Raw genomic sequence first — 15,148 nt, 5'->3', positions numbered from 1 at the left:
GCCTGCACCCATCTTGCAAGGAGAGCAGAGAAGGTAGCATCCAGCTCCCACGGTGGGTGGCGTGGAATCTGCTTCACAAGGTGGATTTGTAAGGTTTTCCAACACAGAGTGGGTGCAAATGCCGGACGCCCCACTTAGCCAAGATCATGCACATGTGGGTCATCCCAAAGGCGGGGACACGTGGAGAGCCTCCCGTGACCACACCTGACTGGGATGCAGTGGCCCTGAGGTACTTTTGGGAGACAGGGGGAAAGATGTCCTTTCTTCGGAAGCTGTCAGGAAAATGTCACATTGTGCACAGAGCTGTGACGTCTAATGCAACAGTGCCCTTTAGACTCGCGTCTTTGCGCTTTGTGCCACCTGCACACGCGTGCGCTCGGCACACGTGGGCGTCGCAGGCGCAGACCTCATGCATGGAGAGGTGCCTCCCGAGCATGCGCACAACTGCGCTTAGCCGCCATGCGCACTGTGACGCCCAGCCTGGCGCAGCCCCTTTGGTCGTTAACTCTGTCTCCTCCGGGCTCAGGCCCAGCGGGCATGGGCAGTCCTCCTCCCTTCCATCTCATTGTCCTTGTGGCTAGCTGCTGTCCGGCTGGCCCCCACCTCCTGGTCACCGCTCGCATGATGGGACAGACTGCTGCCTGTTCCTACTCCCTCCGTGATACTATGAACGGGACCTCTATGATCGCTCAGTGGCTTGAGTGGCACAAACGGTTATGAGCTTGACTATTGCCAGTTGGAAGACGGCTGTTCCTCCAGAAGTGCCTCAGAAGAAAAGCCTGGCCATCTTCTTCCTCTTGGAAACCCTACAGAGCATCATCCACTCTGCAACACCTGGGGGTCCCTGGAGTCAGAATCAACCCCATGGCCACCGGCTTATTGTGTCTTTTCACTGGTTGATTTTCCGAAGTGGATTGTCAGGCCTTTCTTCCTGGTCTCTCTCAGTCCAGAAGTTCGGCTTCACAGCCTCCACTGACAGATAGGTGGTGGGTGTGCATGAGGTTCCTTTGGCAGGAATCAAGCTCAGATCTTCTGCATGGGAGAGTTCGACCACATAACTGCTGAAGTGTATCACTTCCAGGGAGCTCCTGAATCCTGTTGTCACGGGGCACATATCCACACTATTTTCCTCGGAGATGTGTAATATCCGCATGGCTTTTGAACACCTTCACCAGTGCACCCATCCACCCCACACCTGCCCCATAACTACTGTGACTTCTGGTTGCCAGGCCCCACAGGCATCTTCCAGCTGGCAGCCACACCTGCATGTACCTTAAAGTGCATCTGGTTGCTTCCCCTCCTGACACAGGGTGTGTGTGTGTGTGGGGGTGGGTGTGTGTGTGTAGGATAGAGGAGAGGGCTCCTTCACCTCCGTGTCTACCTACCTTCATCCTCAGCACACAGACAGGTGGGTTTGTGGAAGGCCCACTCCATCCTCAGGCCACAGATGGTAAAGGAAGTACAGGTCCACTCAGCTTTGTTGTTAAATGCCATGACTCATATTATGACTCATAGCGACCCAGTGAACAACAGATCAAAACCTTGTGGTGTCCTACACAGTCCCTCCACCCCCACCACGCCCAAGCCCGCTGTTACAGCCACTGTGTCAATGCTTCTTGGTGAGTCCTCTCTCTCCGATCTTTCAAAGTTTGATGCCTTTTTCCACGGTCTGAGCCTTCCTAACAGCGTGCCCGAAGATTGTGAGATAAAGTTTCACCATCTTTGCCTCTAAGAAGCATCCTGGTTGCACTTCTTCTGAAACAGAATTGTTTGCTCTTTGTTTTGTAGCCCACAGGATATTCCGCACTCTTCTCCAAGACCACAATTCAAAGACAGCAGTTTTTCTCTGGTCTTCCTTACTCATTATCCAGCTTTCATATGCCCATGGAACAATGGAAAATTCCATGGCTCAGGTCAGGTGCATCTCATCTTTAAACAGACATCCTTGTTCTTGAGCTTTCAAAAGGCCCTTCACGTCCGATTTTCACTATGCAGCACGTCTTCTGATTTCTTGACGGCTGCGTCCATGGATGGTGACCGGAATCCAAGTAAAATGAAATCATTGGCAAGCACCACTCATCTGTCAGTTTGCTGTACTGTGGTTGCTTGCATGTTTCTGGGATGCTGAAAGATTTGCCACTGATATATCACACACACACACATATGTATGTATGTATATGTGTATATATATATATGTATATATGTAATTTATGTTAGATACATGTGTATATATGCATACACACACATATACAAAACATATATAATCTCAGCAGGGTCACCCATGGTAGACAGGTGTCAGCAGAGTTTCCAGACTAAGACTAAGAAGCATGACTGGCTGTCCACTTCTGAAACAATCTTAATCCACTGCTTTCAAGTTGGAGCCGATTCATAGCTGACCCTCCAGTGGGTTTTCAGAGGCTCTAGACCACATAGGGAGCTCTGGTGGCCTGGTGGTAAGAAACTACACTGCAATCCCAAAGGTACACAGTTCAAACCTGCCAGCTACTCTGTGGGAGGATGGGTAATCAACTCCCGTTCAGTTAATTGCCTTTGAAAACCCACTGGAGGGTCAGCAGTGGGTCAGTCCTCGCTCCACAGCACACACCAACCAACCGCATAGAAGGGAATTGCCTGCCTTTCTGTCTTGGATCTGTTGATGAATTCAAACTGGTCACCTTTAGGTTAGCAGTGCAACTCCCTAGGCCCTTGGAAAACCTATCACTCACACTGGCACATGGTTTGCTATGGGGCTGGAAGATGAGCCTCTCAGCCATGCCTCCCCAGTGCCCTTTTTCCATGTGGCCCCCACCCAGCTCAGTGGATGGAAAGGGGGTGGGGAGGACTTGGGGTCACCATCTCTCCCATCTGCTGTACGAGCCCTTTCTCTTTGTGGCTGGAGTCCGTGCTTCTGCGATGGTGTCTGAGGGCTTCTGGCTTCAGCTCCCTGCTCTCCCAGCTCAAAGCAAGCCTATGGACCTACAGAAACAATATTTGTCTGTCTCAAAGCCTGGCTCTTGACAGGCGGTAGTCTGTGCTCTGGATTTCAAAGCTTCTTTTGCAACTCAAAGCCGAGGATTTGTCTCTTTGTTCTGAGTTTCCTCGGAGAGCCAGGAATACAGAATGCCAACTTGGCATCAGAACGGAGGGGAATGGATATAATGAGAATGTCGACAAGCGGAGCATCATTAATATTTCAAAGTCGAGATAACCGCCTCCCATGCTGTGCCGCTGAGGCGTCATGGCGCTCCTTCAGGGAGAGGGAAATGATACCTTTTCCACCGGGGGGACCTGGTGGAGCCAGCCAGGCTCTGTCCCAGGCGTGGACTATCAGGAGAGCTGGAAAAGACAGTATTCAAGATACACCGTCTCTTAGGCAACAATGTCTCATTGTAACCTTTCTGTATTTTGTTTTTATTTGAGTAAGAGTTTACAAATTATAGTGGTTTTTCACTCAATCATTCATAAATATTTTGTCTCAGAACATTAATTATCACTGATTAGTGTAATCAAGTAATTATGATGTCTAATCAACCTCTTATTATATATTGCCTTTCCCTTCACTCAGGGGAGCTCTGGTGGCTTAGTGGTAGGGAATTGCACTGCCAACATAGAGACAGGTGGTTCGAATCTACTGTTCCATAGGCAATAAACACCCATGGGATTTATGGCCTCCGAAAATCCACTGGAGGCTCAGCTACGGGTCGGTTCTGACTGGGTTGTAGACAACAACTCCCTTCACTCCACTTGGGTATTTTTTAACTGTTATTCTCCTCTCCCTTCCTGTATTTGAAGATGAATTTCTCACTTTTAAATATTCCTATTTTAACATTTTTTTTTGCCCCTTGCTCCCTCACTTCACATCCTTGTTAACCCTCCAACACTGATTCTGTTTTGATAGAAGCTTTTCCTTAGCTTTTCATATTGGTGGTCTTATACTATGACTGTACTTTTGTGACTGACTTAAGTCACTCAGCATAATTTGTTCTAGAACCATGTATATTGCTCAGAATTTCACAAATTCTTTATGGTCTCCCCCATGGTTCTATATCTATGTGGTGGATAAAATGGGTTATTTTTTTTTTTTCATTTACATTGATTGCCATAGAAAGTGTGTATACATTGTGTTTCACACTGTGCTTCATTCACACTGTGTCTCATACAATCATGCTCCTTCATTATGTTTTATAAAATCAATCACCATTAAACCATGCCCTTCATAATCCTGCCTTTCCAGATCCTCACCAGGTCTTTCTTGTTTCTTTTCTTTTTAAAAAAATTTTAATTTCGTTTGTTTACTTGTTTCTTGATGGCCTTTAGTGATACATAATATTCCACTGGGTAAAGAAGATACCACAGTTTCTTTAGCTATCCATCCACTGACGGGCACTTGGGTTGTTTCCAGCTCTTTGCCATTAGAAATAATGCTGCAATAAACATGGATAGATGGCAGTTTTTGTCACAGAACTTATTTCTTTGAAGTATATATATACACACACACACACACACATATATATATACATATATACATATATATACATACATACATATACACATACATATACATATATACACACATATACACATATACATACACATACACGTATATAAATATATAAATAAATATATAAATATATAAATATATAAATATATAAATATATAAATATATAAATATATAAATATATAAATATATAGTTATGGGATTGCTGGATCGAATATTTCTATTTTCAACATTTAAGGAAGCACCAAACTACAGTGGTTGCCCCACTGCAATAATGGTGGGGTTTTTTTGTTTTTTAAATTTTTATTTTTATGATTAAAAAATTATTCAAAAAATCTATGTCTGTACTATCAAATCGGATCTGACTGGTACAGGAGGAGCTTGCCCCTCCTTCTCCAGAAGAGCATCTGGTGGATTCGAACCATGCGCCTCTGGGATTGCAGTGCAGCTTCTTGTCACTAGGCCACCGGAGCTCCCTAGCAGTAATGTTTTAAAATGAACGTTTTCTTGTTTATCCAGTGCTACTGGACACAGAAGTATCATGAGCAAGTGGCTTCAAAGAACAAAATATCTTTTTAAATAATTCTGGAGCCTAAAAGTCCAAATCAGTGTCCCTCCCTTCTCGATGACGTAAGGCTGAGTCCTTCATTGGTCCCTTGGCTCCCGGCCGCATTTGACATCTGTCTTCCCCGGGTGGTCCTGTTCATGTGTCTAAATGGCTCTTTTTATAACTCAGAAGTGATTCGATTCAGACCCCAGCCTACCAGGGGGTCTGGTCTAATTAACACGACAAAGAAAACCCTATGTTCAAGCAGGATGACTTCCTCAAAGAGATAGTTTATGATTTCAATGTGTATTTTAGGGGCAGGTAGTTTAATTCATGATAAAACCTAACTTTAAAAAATCTTCGATGAATAAGATGTGAAAAGTTGATATCCAGACGGCGCTGATGTCCTGGGGCTCCTTTTCCTCCGTCCCATCTTCCGTCTGACTCAGTGTAGCATGGTGATAATCTGCTTTTTACTTTGAATTTTAATATTTTGCTCATCAGGGATTTTCCCCCATTCACCTTGAATTTTTAAAAATCTTGCCTGAAGAGATTATTTGTCTCAATGACAGAGTGTGCGTGCACGTACACGTGCCAACTGCCTAAATTTGGTGCCCAGAGCACCCTCAACTGGCCAAGCCTGCTTCTTTCTGGCTCTGACCCATTCTCTGGATGTGAGAATCAAGGCTTGGAGAAAATGAATAGCTCAAGTGGAACAGATGATGCCAGAGAAGTGCATGGAACCGAGGCTCACATTGATTTGACACATGGTCATCAAGCGTGTCTGACCCAGCAGCCGCTGGGGTGAGAACAGGCAGACCTCGGAGAGACCGCAGGTTCAGGTCCAGACCCTGTCAGAAAAGTAAATAGCGTAACAAAGCGAGTCACGCTTGGTTTCCCAGTGCACATAGAAAGGAGCCCTGGGTTTGTAGTGTGGAATGTATCGGGCTGTTAGGTCAAAGGTCATGGGAGAAAGATGGGCAGTCTCCTCCCGTGTGATTTACAGCCTCTGAGAACCTGCCGAAGATCAGGTATGAGTCGATTCAGACTTGACGACACACAACAACAATTCCAAGGCTGGAAGCTTGAACCCACGACCAGCTCTGGGAGAAAGGTGCCCGTCTGCTCCCGATAGGACTTTCAGCCTTGGGGACCCGCTGAAGGGTCCCTGTGAATCAGAATCTAGAGATGGTGGTGGGTCTGGTACACATAAGCTATGTTTACGTTATCTGTAGGGGGTTTGTTTTTTCCTTTTTTAAGAGTGCAAAGTATTAAGGAAATGTTTGGAACATCCTGAGAGTTAGGGAGCTCTGATGGCCTAGTGGTAAGAAGCTGCGCCGGAATCCCCAAGGCATGCGGTTTGAATCTACCCTCCCGTTTGCTTAACTGCCTCTAAAAATCTGCTAGAGGGTCGGCTATGGGTTGGTTCTAACTCGATGGTACACAAACAACAACAACAACAACATCTTGACAATTACCAAACTGTGACACCAAGACAAGAAGTAAGCTCATCTTGTTGGGAAAAAGGTGCCAGTAGACTTGCCAGATGTGGGCCGGCAGCAAGCATAAAAACCGCAGCGTCTGCCAACACAATAGAAGGGAGATGTGCCTGTTCTGCAGAACGTCCGTGAACAAGGGCCCTGCCCTCATGGAGCTTCTGTTCCCACACAGGAAAGTCTTCAGTCAAGGAGTTGGTTCACAGTGAATCCACCTTAGTTCACCATTGATTGGAATAAATGCTTTGAAGGAACAACGTCAGGGCTCAAGAATCTATAACGTGCAGAGCCTGGCATTTTCTGGAGGATTCTAGAAGGATTGTCTATGAGAGGGAGGTTTGAGCTGGGACCTTCAGGACAAGTAATGTGAGGTGGGCAGTGTGGGAAGGTTCTGGGCAGAGGGGCTTGTGGATGCAAAGACTCTGGGGCGGGGGGGTGTCCTGCTTAGTTTGAGGGGCCAAGAGGGAGAGTGTTAGTGAGGCCTCGTTGAGTCTGCAACAAGCAGTCTCAGCGGCTGGATTCATTAAAAGGGAGCTCCAGTGACTTAGTGGTAAGGAGTTGTGCTGCCAATCCAAAGGCAGGCAGTTCGAGTCCACAGTTGCTCTGCAGGAGAAGGAGGGGCAGTCTCCTCCCACATGATTTACAGCCTCTGAAAACCAGCTGGAGGGTCAGCTACGAATCAGTTCCAACTCGACGATAAATAACAACAATATAACAAACTCATTAAGAATTTCTTATTCCCAGTCTACTGGGGGTCAGTGGTTCATCTCCATATAGTGTTTAAGAGATCCAAGCATCCTTCCACCTTAACCACTGCAGAAGAAAGAACAGAAACTGGTGTGCAGACATGGCCCGTGTCACTTGTCACTTCTGCTCACATCTCTTGGCCAGTGTTTATCTTGGAGCCCTGCCTACACGCAAGGACCTGGGCACAGGAGTCCCGTGGAGTGCCCAGGAAGAAGTGGAGAGACCACATGTGAGTGAGACCCAGCAGCTCCTGCCACAGAGAGAGCCCAGGCCAGGTCAGGCCTAGGGCAGAAGGTCATGGTAGGGTCTTGAGTCTGGATTCTCAGAGTAGACGGGGAGGACTCAAGGCAGGGGTATGGGAAGCTCTGGTTGGCATCTACCATAGACGCAGAATGATATTAACATAGGGCCACTCATGTGCTGACCACTGGAGCATCCTCCCGGGAGGATGAAGTAATCTAGCCCTCAATCCAGTCTGCACTGTGGAAGTCTACCAGAACCTGTCAGGGGCTCTGGGTCCTGTCTATAGCTTGGAGGTGTTGCACATGGCCCACACCCACTTCTCCCCTGCCTCACACTTCTTTGGCCTCTGCTGCTGCAGCAGCTCTGGTGTCCTTGGGAGGGGCGAGAATGGACTCAGCTTTCAGCAGGCCCCAGGAGGCCGCTCTCAGAGATAGAGTTCCAGGGAATGTGATACCTGGAGTGCACCTGGGCCCCAGTTTCTAACGGGGTTTGGTAGCAGGCTGGCAGTGGCTGGGATGGCCTTGAGAGTAAGGGTGTCATGTTTAGTGAAGTTCCCTGGGCTGGGGGTGGTGGTGGCAGGACTGTCTGCAATCTGTTATCAGAAGCCCTCAATCCAGGCCACAGTCTTGGGTATCCATGAACTTGGGGATCTTTGGCCATGATGCTCTTGCAACTAATTGGATATCCTGAGTTGTCCTCTGGGCTCCAGGATACCCCTCAGTTAAGTGAGCACGCTGAACCTCAGTGGAGTGGGGAATGCGGGGTGTCTGAGCCACTCACTCTCTCAAAATTCTCAAAATCTCACTGCTCTTTAAGTTGGTTCCAATGACAAAGTAGAACTGTTCTACCTGGTGGCTAAGTCTGTAGGCAGTTAGTTGCACTGTTAACCTACAGTCAGCCCCTCTCTGGTGGTTCGAATCCACCAGCTGCTCCTGGAGAAAGATGGGCAATCTCCTCCTGTGTGATTTACAGCCTCTGAAAACCCACTGGAGGGTCAGCTACAGGTTAGTTCTGACTCTACGTCATGGGGTGAGTAACATCTGTGCAGGAACAAACTGCTTCCTTTTTCTCGTGTGAAGTGGCGAGGGGACTCAAACCGCTGACCTTTGTGTTAGTGTCTCATTCTTACTCACTGCGCTACTACAACTCCTTCAGTCTCTCTGGAAACCTCAGAATCTCCAGTAAGACAGGCCAGGCCTGGGAATCACTGTGCTGTCTGTGGGGTGAGGACAAGCATTTGGCAGCCTAGGTAGTATCTCATTTCTCTAGTGGAGAGAAGCACAAGGCAGAGCAAGAAAAAGGCCATATTTTGAAATAAGAAAGACCCCCCCCCCAGGAGACTGTGAACCCCTGTGAATTGCATCCATCGTCGGCAGGTGCCTGCCTTCGTGTGTTTTTCTGGGTTAAGGGTCCCTTGCTCCTTGCAGAAAGCTACCAGAACCTATGACTTTCCAGAGTCTGTGGGTGGGGCAGATGGTTAACACGCTCAGCTGCTCATGCAAAGGCTGGCTGTGGACCAAGCAGTCCTGGATCTGAAGCCTGGAAGCTCAGCTGCTCATGCAAAGGCTGGAAGTTCGAGCTCATCCAGAGGCACATGGAAGAAAGGCCTGGTGATCTACTGATTGAAAGATCACACTGACAATTCTGTGGGAGCACAATTCTGCTTTGGCACATTTGGGGGTCACCATGACTCAGTGGTGACTTGGTGGTAGCTGGTTTGATTCCCCAGAGGAGGTAACCGCCCTGGCTGCTTGGGCATTTGGTGGCTCAGTGCAATAGGCTCAGATCCTGGCTTTCCAAGCAGCGGTGCCTATGTTCCCCACTCTAAATTCCGGTCTCAGCAGCCTAGGGGGTCCTCACCCTGCGGAAGGGAAGGAACATACAAAGAGCCCCTGGCAGGGCTTAGGGAAGGTGACAGCTTGACCCTGGGGACTGGGGAAGCGAGACAAAGGAGACTTCGGTATTATATGCCCTAATTTCTTTCACTTATTTAAAAGAAGATAGACTCGAAGCAAGTATGACGAAACGAGCCCAGTTGTCGAAGCTGAGTGCTGGTACAGGATCGTTATCACAGAAAGCTTTGTACTTCTTCTGCATTTCAAAAGATTCTTTAAAAATTACAGATTTAGGGGTGGGCAGGCAAGTTCTTGCTCATGGTTGGGACCAAAGCAGCAGTTTTCCGGGACGCGTCCTTTGGAGTGTGTGTGTACGTGCACTTGGGGGGGGGGGAGGGTGCGAGCGTGTGTGCACACAGGGTTGTGGCCGGCGGCCAGATTGTGGCCCGAGGCTCTCTGATGCCCCCTTCTCCACTACCCCCCCTCCCACCAGTCTCAGTTTCCTGGCGTCCTGAAGCGTGGGGAAAGGCTGCGAGGCCCATGCTGTGAGTGAGGCTAATTCATTAGTGCTGCCTCGACAAGGACCAGGCGCCCGAGGTGCTCCCGTGATTCATCACGGTGATTGCCCTGCTGACAGCCTGTGTGGGCCTGGAACGCCAGCACATTTTACCTTTACCCACTGAGCAGAGCCTGGTGGGAGGTGAAGTACAGGATCTGCTGTGTGAGGAGGAAGAGGAGAAAGCAGAGAGCTGGCCCTCCATGCCCAGGGCCCAGGGCTCGGGCAGCTGGGCAGGCCATAGTGCTCGGGTGGCTGGGGCAGCACACAGGGCTCGGAGGGCTGGGCAAGAGCTGGGGTGTAGGGCTCGGATGACTGGGGTAGGGTGTAGGGCCAAGGCACAGGCCTCGGAGGGCTGGGGCAGAGGGCAGCACAGGGCTGGGGTGCAGGGCTTAGAGGACTGGGACAGGGCATAGGGCTCGGCAGCTGGGGCAGGGCACAGGGTTGGGGCTCAGGGTCTGGGTGCAGGCCTCAGACGGCTGGGGCAGAGCATAGGGCTTGGATGGCGAGGGCAGGGCACAGGGCCAGGGCACAGGGCCTCGGAGGGCTGGCGCAGAGCTGGGGCAGAGCATAGGGCTTGGATGGCAAGGGTAGGGCACAGGGCCAGGGCACAGGGCCTCAGAGGGCTGGGGCAGAGCTGGGGCACAGGGCTGGGGTGCAAGGCTTGGATGGCTGGGGCAGGGCATAGGGCTGGGGTGCAGGGCCTGGGTGTAAGCCTCAGACAGCTGGGGCAGGGCATAGGGCTTGGACGGCCAGGGCAGGGCGCAGGCCCAGGGCACAGGGCCTGGGTGCAGGACTTGGGGCAGGGTGCGGAAGCTCCTGCTCTTACTCACAGAGCCAGGAGGGCTGCCTGGGTGACAGTGCCAGCTCCGAGCATGTGGTGAGGTGGGTGGCTGAGCTCCCTCCTCCTCAGCGAATGTTCCCTTGAGGAAACTTCTAGGGGGCAGAAAGAGGAAGCGTTCCCATTCTCATCTGATCAGCCGGGCTGTCCTTTCCCTAGCTTTCGGGACTCTGAGATGATACCTCTTCTAAGAAGTCTTCCTGAGAGAGGAGAGGAGGAGCAGCTGGCTGTAGGGCTTAAGGGAGGTCTGGAAGGAGCTTGGCAGCCCTGGGGCTGGGAACCCGAGTACACTCAGGTCTAGAGCTGGGGTTCCACTCGGTCCCTGTCTAAGACCCCTACTAGGCCTAACAGCCTCTCTTTTTTCAGGGCCAGGGTCCACGGTTCATTCTTGGCTCTTGACAAGTGCTGCAGATTGGTCCTTCCATTCTGTCCTTACTCATTGCTCATTGCTGTCAAGTCACTTCTGACCCCAGGGGCCGGCCTTCCCTGGGTGGAGTGCAGCTCCTCAGTGTTTGTGACCTTTCACAAGCAAACGGCTAACCTGTCTCCTGAGGTACCTCTGAGTGTATCTGAACTGTCAGCTTGTCATCTGGTGGTTGATCGCTTAACTATTTGTGTCTCCCTTCCGTTCCTTCAACCAACACACTGTTATTGGGAGTAGGGAAGCTCTGGTGGCCTAGTGGCAAAAAGCAGCGCCACAATCCTGAAGGCACACGGTTCAAGGCCACCAGCTGCTCCATGGAAGAAGGATGGGCAATCTCCTCCGTGCGATTAACTGCCTCTGGAAACCCACCAGAGGGTGACCCATGGGTCGATTCTGACTCTACGGTACACAACGTGCATGAAAGAGGCCGGGCGTAACACCAACAAAGCACAGTGAATTGTTAAATTTCATGACGACAGAGGCCAGCGTGGTGGTGGAAAGGGTCTAAAAGGGGCACCAGAGCATGTCTGGGGTAATGGAGAACTTAAATGAAGGTGCACATTGGCCAAATCACATCAGCATGTAGGCTTAAGAGCTGTATGTTTCACTGTGTGTAAAGTTGTCCTCCAATCAATGACAGGAGCAGTTAAAAAAGATCAAGAGGAATGCTGCATTGGGGAAACCAGCTGTCAAGGGCCTATCCAAAGTATTAAAGAGCAACGATGTCCGTCGAAAGACTAAGGTGTGATCTAAGCCATTATATTGTCAACTGTTTCCTATACACTTGGAAACTGGACAGTGACTAAGGATGACAGAATTGTGAATTCTTCTGTCACAATGAAATTGAACTACAAATAAGGGCGACCTTTGAATTGTGGTGTTGGGGAAAAGTACTGAATAACTCCGTGGACTGTTAAAGAACAAACAAGTGCCTTGAACAAAGTGCAACTAGTCTCACATAATTGGACGTGTTATCAGGACGGGCTAGTCCTTGGGAAAAGGCACCAAGCTGGGAGAGAGGGAGGGCCAGAGAAAGAGGCCAGTCATCCATCAGTTGAATTGACACTGTAAGAGTGGCTCGAGCATGCTGGAGATTGTGAGGCTAGAATGAGGCTTAGATTTGAGGTTTCCAGAGTTTCTAGGAGTCATAGTCAACTCAAGGGCACCTAACAACAACAACAACAACAGTAAGCTGGAACTCAACAGACAGAGTTTTACTTGTTTGTTTAAAGAAGACATCAGGGGATAATTTTGGTTTAAGGTTGAGAGATGATCTCAGAGGATTGTTGTTGTTGTTGTTGTTATGTGCTGTCCAGTCACCTGTGTATAGCAGCTCTGAACCTTGCCCTGGCCTGAGCCTGTCTCACTAATCCCAACGCACCAATCCCCATTGCCCCAGTTACAGTATCAACCCATCTTGTCCGAGGAGGTCTTCCTTTCCTGTGCTGTCCTTTCACCCTTCTGAGCATGATATCCTTCTCCAAGAACAGGTCCCTCCTGGCCACATGCCCAAAGTATGTGAGATGGAGCTTCAGAATTCTAGCCTCCAAGGAGAAACTTGGTTTCACCCTCTCCAAGACGGATTTATTTGTTGTCTTTGCAGTCCATGGTATGTTCAAGACTCTTCTCCAGCACAACTTGAAGGCAGCGATTCTTCTTCTGTCATCCTTAGTCTTTGTCCAGCTTGTTGATTCAGGCAAGTAATTGTGAAGACCATAGCCTGGATTAGGCATACCTTAAGTCTCTAGATTGACATACAAGGAAGACCTGTTAATACCACTATCATCCAATTTTATGCACAAACAACCAGAGCTAAAGAGGAGGAAATAGATGGTTTCTATCAACTGTTGCAGTCAGAAATCGACTGAACATGTAAGTAAGAGGAATTCATAATAGTAGGTGACTGGAACACAAAAGTTTAGAACCAGGAAGAAGGATCAATAGAAAATATGGACTTGTTGACAGAAATGAGGCTGGGGATAGAATGACAGAATTCTGCACAATCAATGATTTATTCATTGCAAATACCTTTTATAGAAACATAAACGCAGGCTATACACATGGATATCTCCTGATGGTATGCACAGGAATCAGGTCGATTACATCTGTGGAAGGAATGTTTGGAGAAGTTTAGTATCAGCAGTGAAAACTAGGCTAGGTTCTGATTGTATAGATTGAACAGACCATCAATTACTGATATGCAAGTTCAAATTAAAGCTAAAGAAGGTTAGTTAAATCACATCCACAGGAATAAAAATTTGATCTTGAGTTTATCCCCGCTGAATTTAAGAATCTTCAGGAACAAGTTTGAGGCCTTGAACACTAATGAATGAAGACAAGATAAGTTATGGGAAGATATTAAGAATATCATTCTCAGAGAATTGTTTTGGGAATTTATCCAACTTCCATGACTCCAGGAAATCTGGATTCCATAAGATTTTGAAGTTCTGTTCTGCATGTCTCCTCTTTTAATGAGGATTATTCACCCACTTCCAAGTAGTTTTGTTTTGACATAAGAAGTAGAGGGAACACACAGTACCAGCTCCACTGTAGAAATTTGATCACCAGGGCTTGAGTGATCACCATTGTTTCGTTTATTGTCTTCAGGTACAATGGGATCCCATCCTCTGGAGACAGACAGACTGGTGTCAAACCTCAGCCATTCACAAACTGCTTGGCCTTAGTACATGATCTGTAGACCTGGTGCACTGAGGGGGACTTAAAGCACTTCTTTCTACTTGATTTCAACTCAGCGAGCCTCCATAGGTTTCCAAGACTGTAAATCTCGAAGAGATTGCCTCACTTTCTTCCGCTGAGCTGCTGGTGCATCCAAACCATCAGTCTTTGGGTTAGCAGCCCAATACTCAAAAGAAACTTCACTGAAACGAGTGACAAGTGACTCATAACTGACTGTCCACTGGGTTTCCAAGGTGGGGAAATTGTATAGAAGACTGACCATTCCTTCCACCGTGGAGCTGCTTGGTGGACTTCAACTGCCAGCAAGGTGCAGCTTTTGCCTCAGTAGTGCAGTGCACTGTGGACTAGGCTGTTTCAGGGATCACACACAAGGCTCTTAGCATAGAGCCGGGCACACAGTAAACCGGTTTCCCAAGTTGATTCCAGTCATGACGACCCCGTGTGCTCCAGAGTAGAACAGAGGAGAGCTTTCTGGTCTGTGATTTCAGGAAGCATCTTGCCTGCTTCCTGGCAAATGGAAGGAAGCTTTTCTCCTAGGAGCTCCCAAAGCAGGATTGGAGGGAGCCAAAGAAGAACAAACGGCTATGGTGGGGTCTGCACTGAAGAAGAGATGAGGGTGGTGGTCGTTGGTGGTGCTCAAGGGCTTTGCATGCCCTGTTTGTTATCTATCCACTCGCAGCCACACAGACCTGGAGCCCAGCTAGTATGCTTGCGCTAGTGAGTAATGGGCCCCCACAGTGTGTGTGCGGAGGGGAGGCGAGACCAGGGAGGAGCACTATTCCGAGTAACTATCCTGAAGTGACCCCTTGAAGGAGTCTGGTCGCACGCAGCTAGATGTGAATGGCCAGGAGCGACTCTGTCCTTCGACGGCCCCTCGACAGTCATTTGTCCAGGGTTCTGAGTCCTGCGCTGGCGTTGCCCCTGCGGGCAATCCGGGCGCAGCCGCGGCACCCGCTCGACTCTCGGTTCCTGTCTCGGGGACCTGGCGCTCCGGGGTGAGCGAAGGAGCACACAAAAGCGCGCTGTAGCTGGAGGTGTAGAGCGCACGGAGCTTTGGGGCTCAGGCGCGGAGGGAAGGCACCTGGAAGCGTGCAGGACCCTCGGTCTCCTGGAGCCAGGACCCTGCACCAGCGCCTTGGCTCCGCCCCACCCCGCCTTCCCTTCCCCTCATTGGCGGCCGCGCGCGCGTCGGGGGTTGCCTAGGCGACAGGTCTCGGAGTCGCAAGTCAGCGCGAAGCAGAGCCAGTCAGCCTGAGGCGGAGGG

This window comes from Elephantulus edwardii, unplaced genomic scaffold (assembly GCF_000299155.1).
Source record: "Elephantulus edwardii isolate Elephantulus edwardi_28Jun2011 unplaced genomic scaffold, EleEdw1.0 scaffold00268, whole genome shotgun sequence".
Classification (NCBI taxonomy): domain Eukaryota; kingdom Metazoa; phylum Chordata; class Mammalia; order Macroscelidea; family Macroscelididae; genus Elephantulus; species Elephantulus edwardii.
This window is presented reverse-complemented; position numbering follows the sequence as displayed.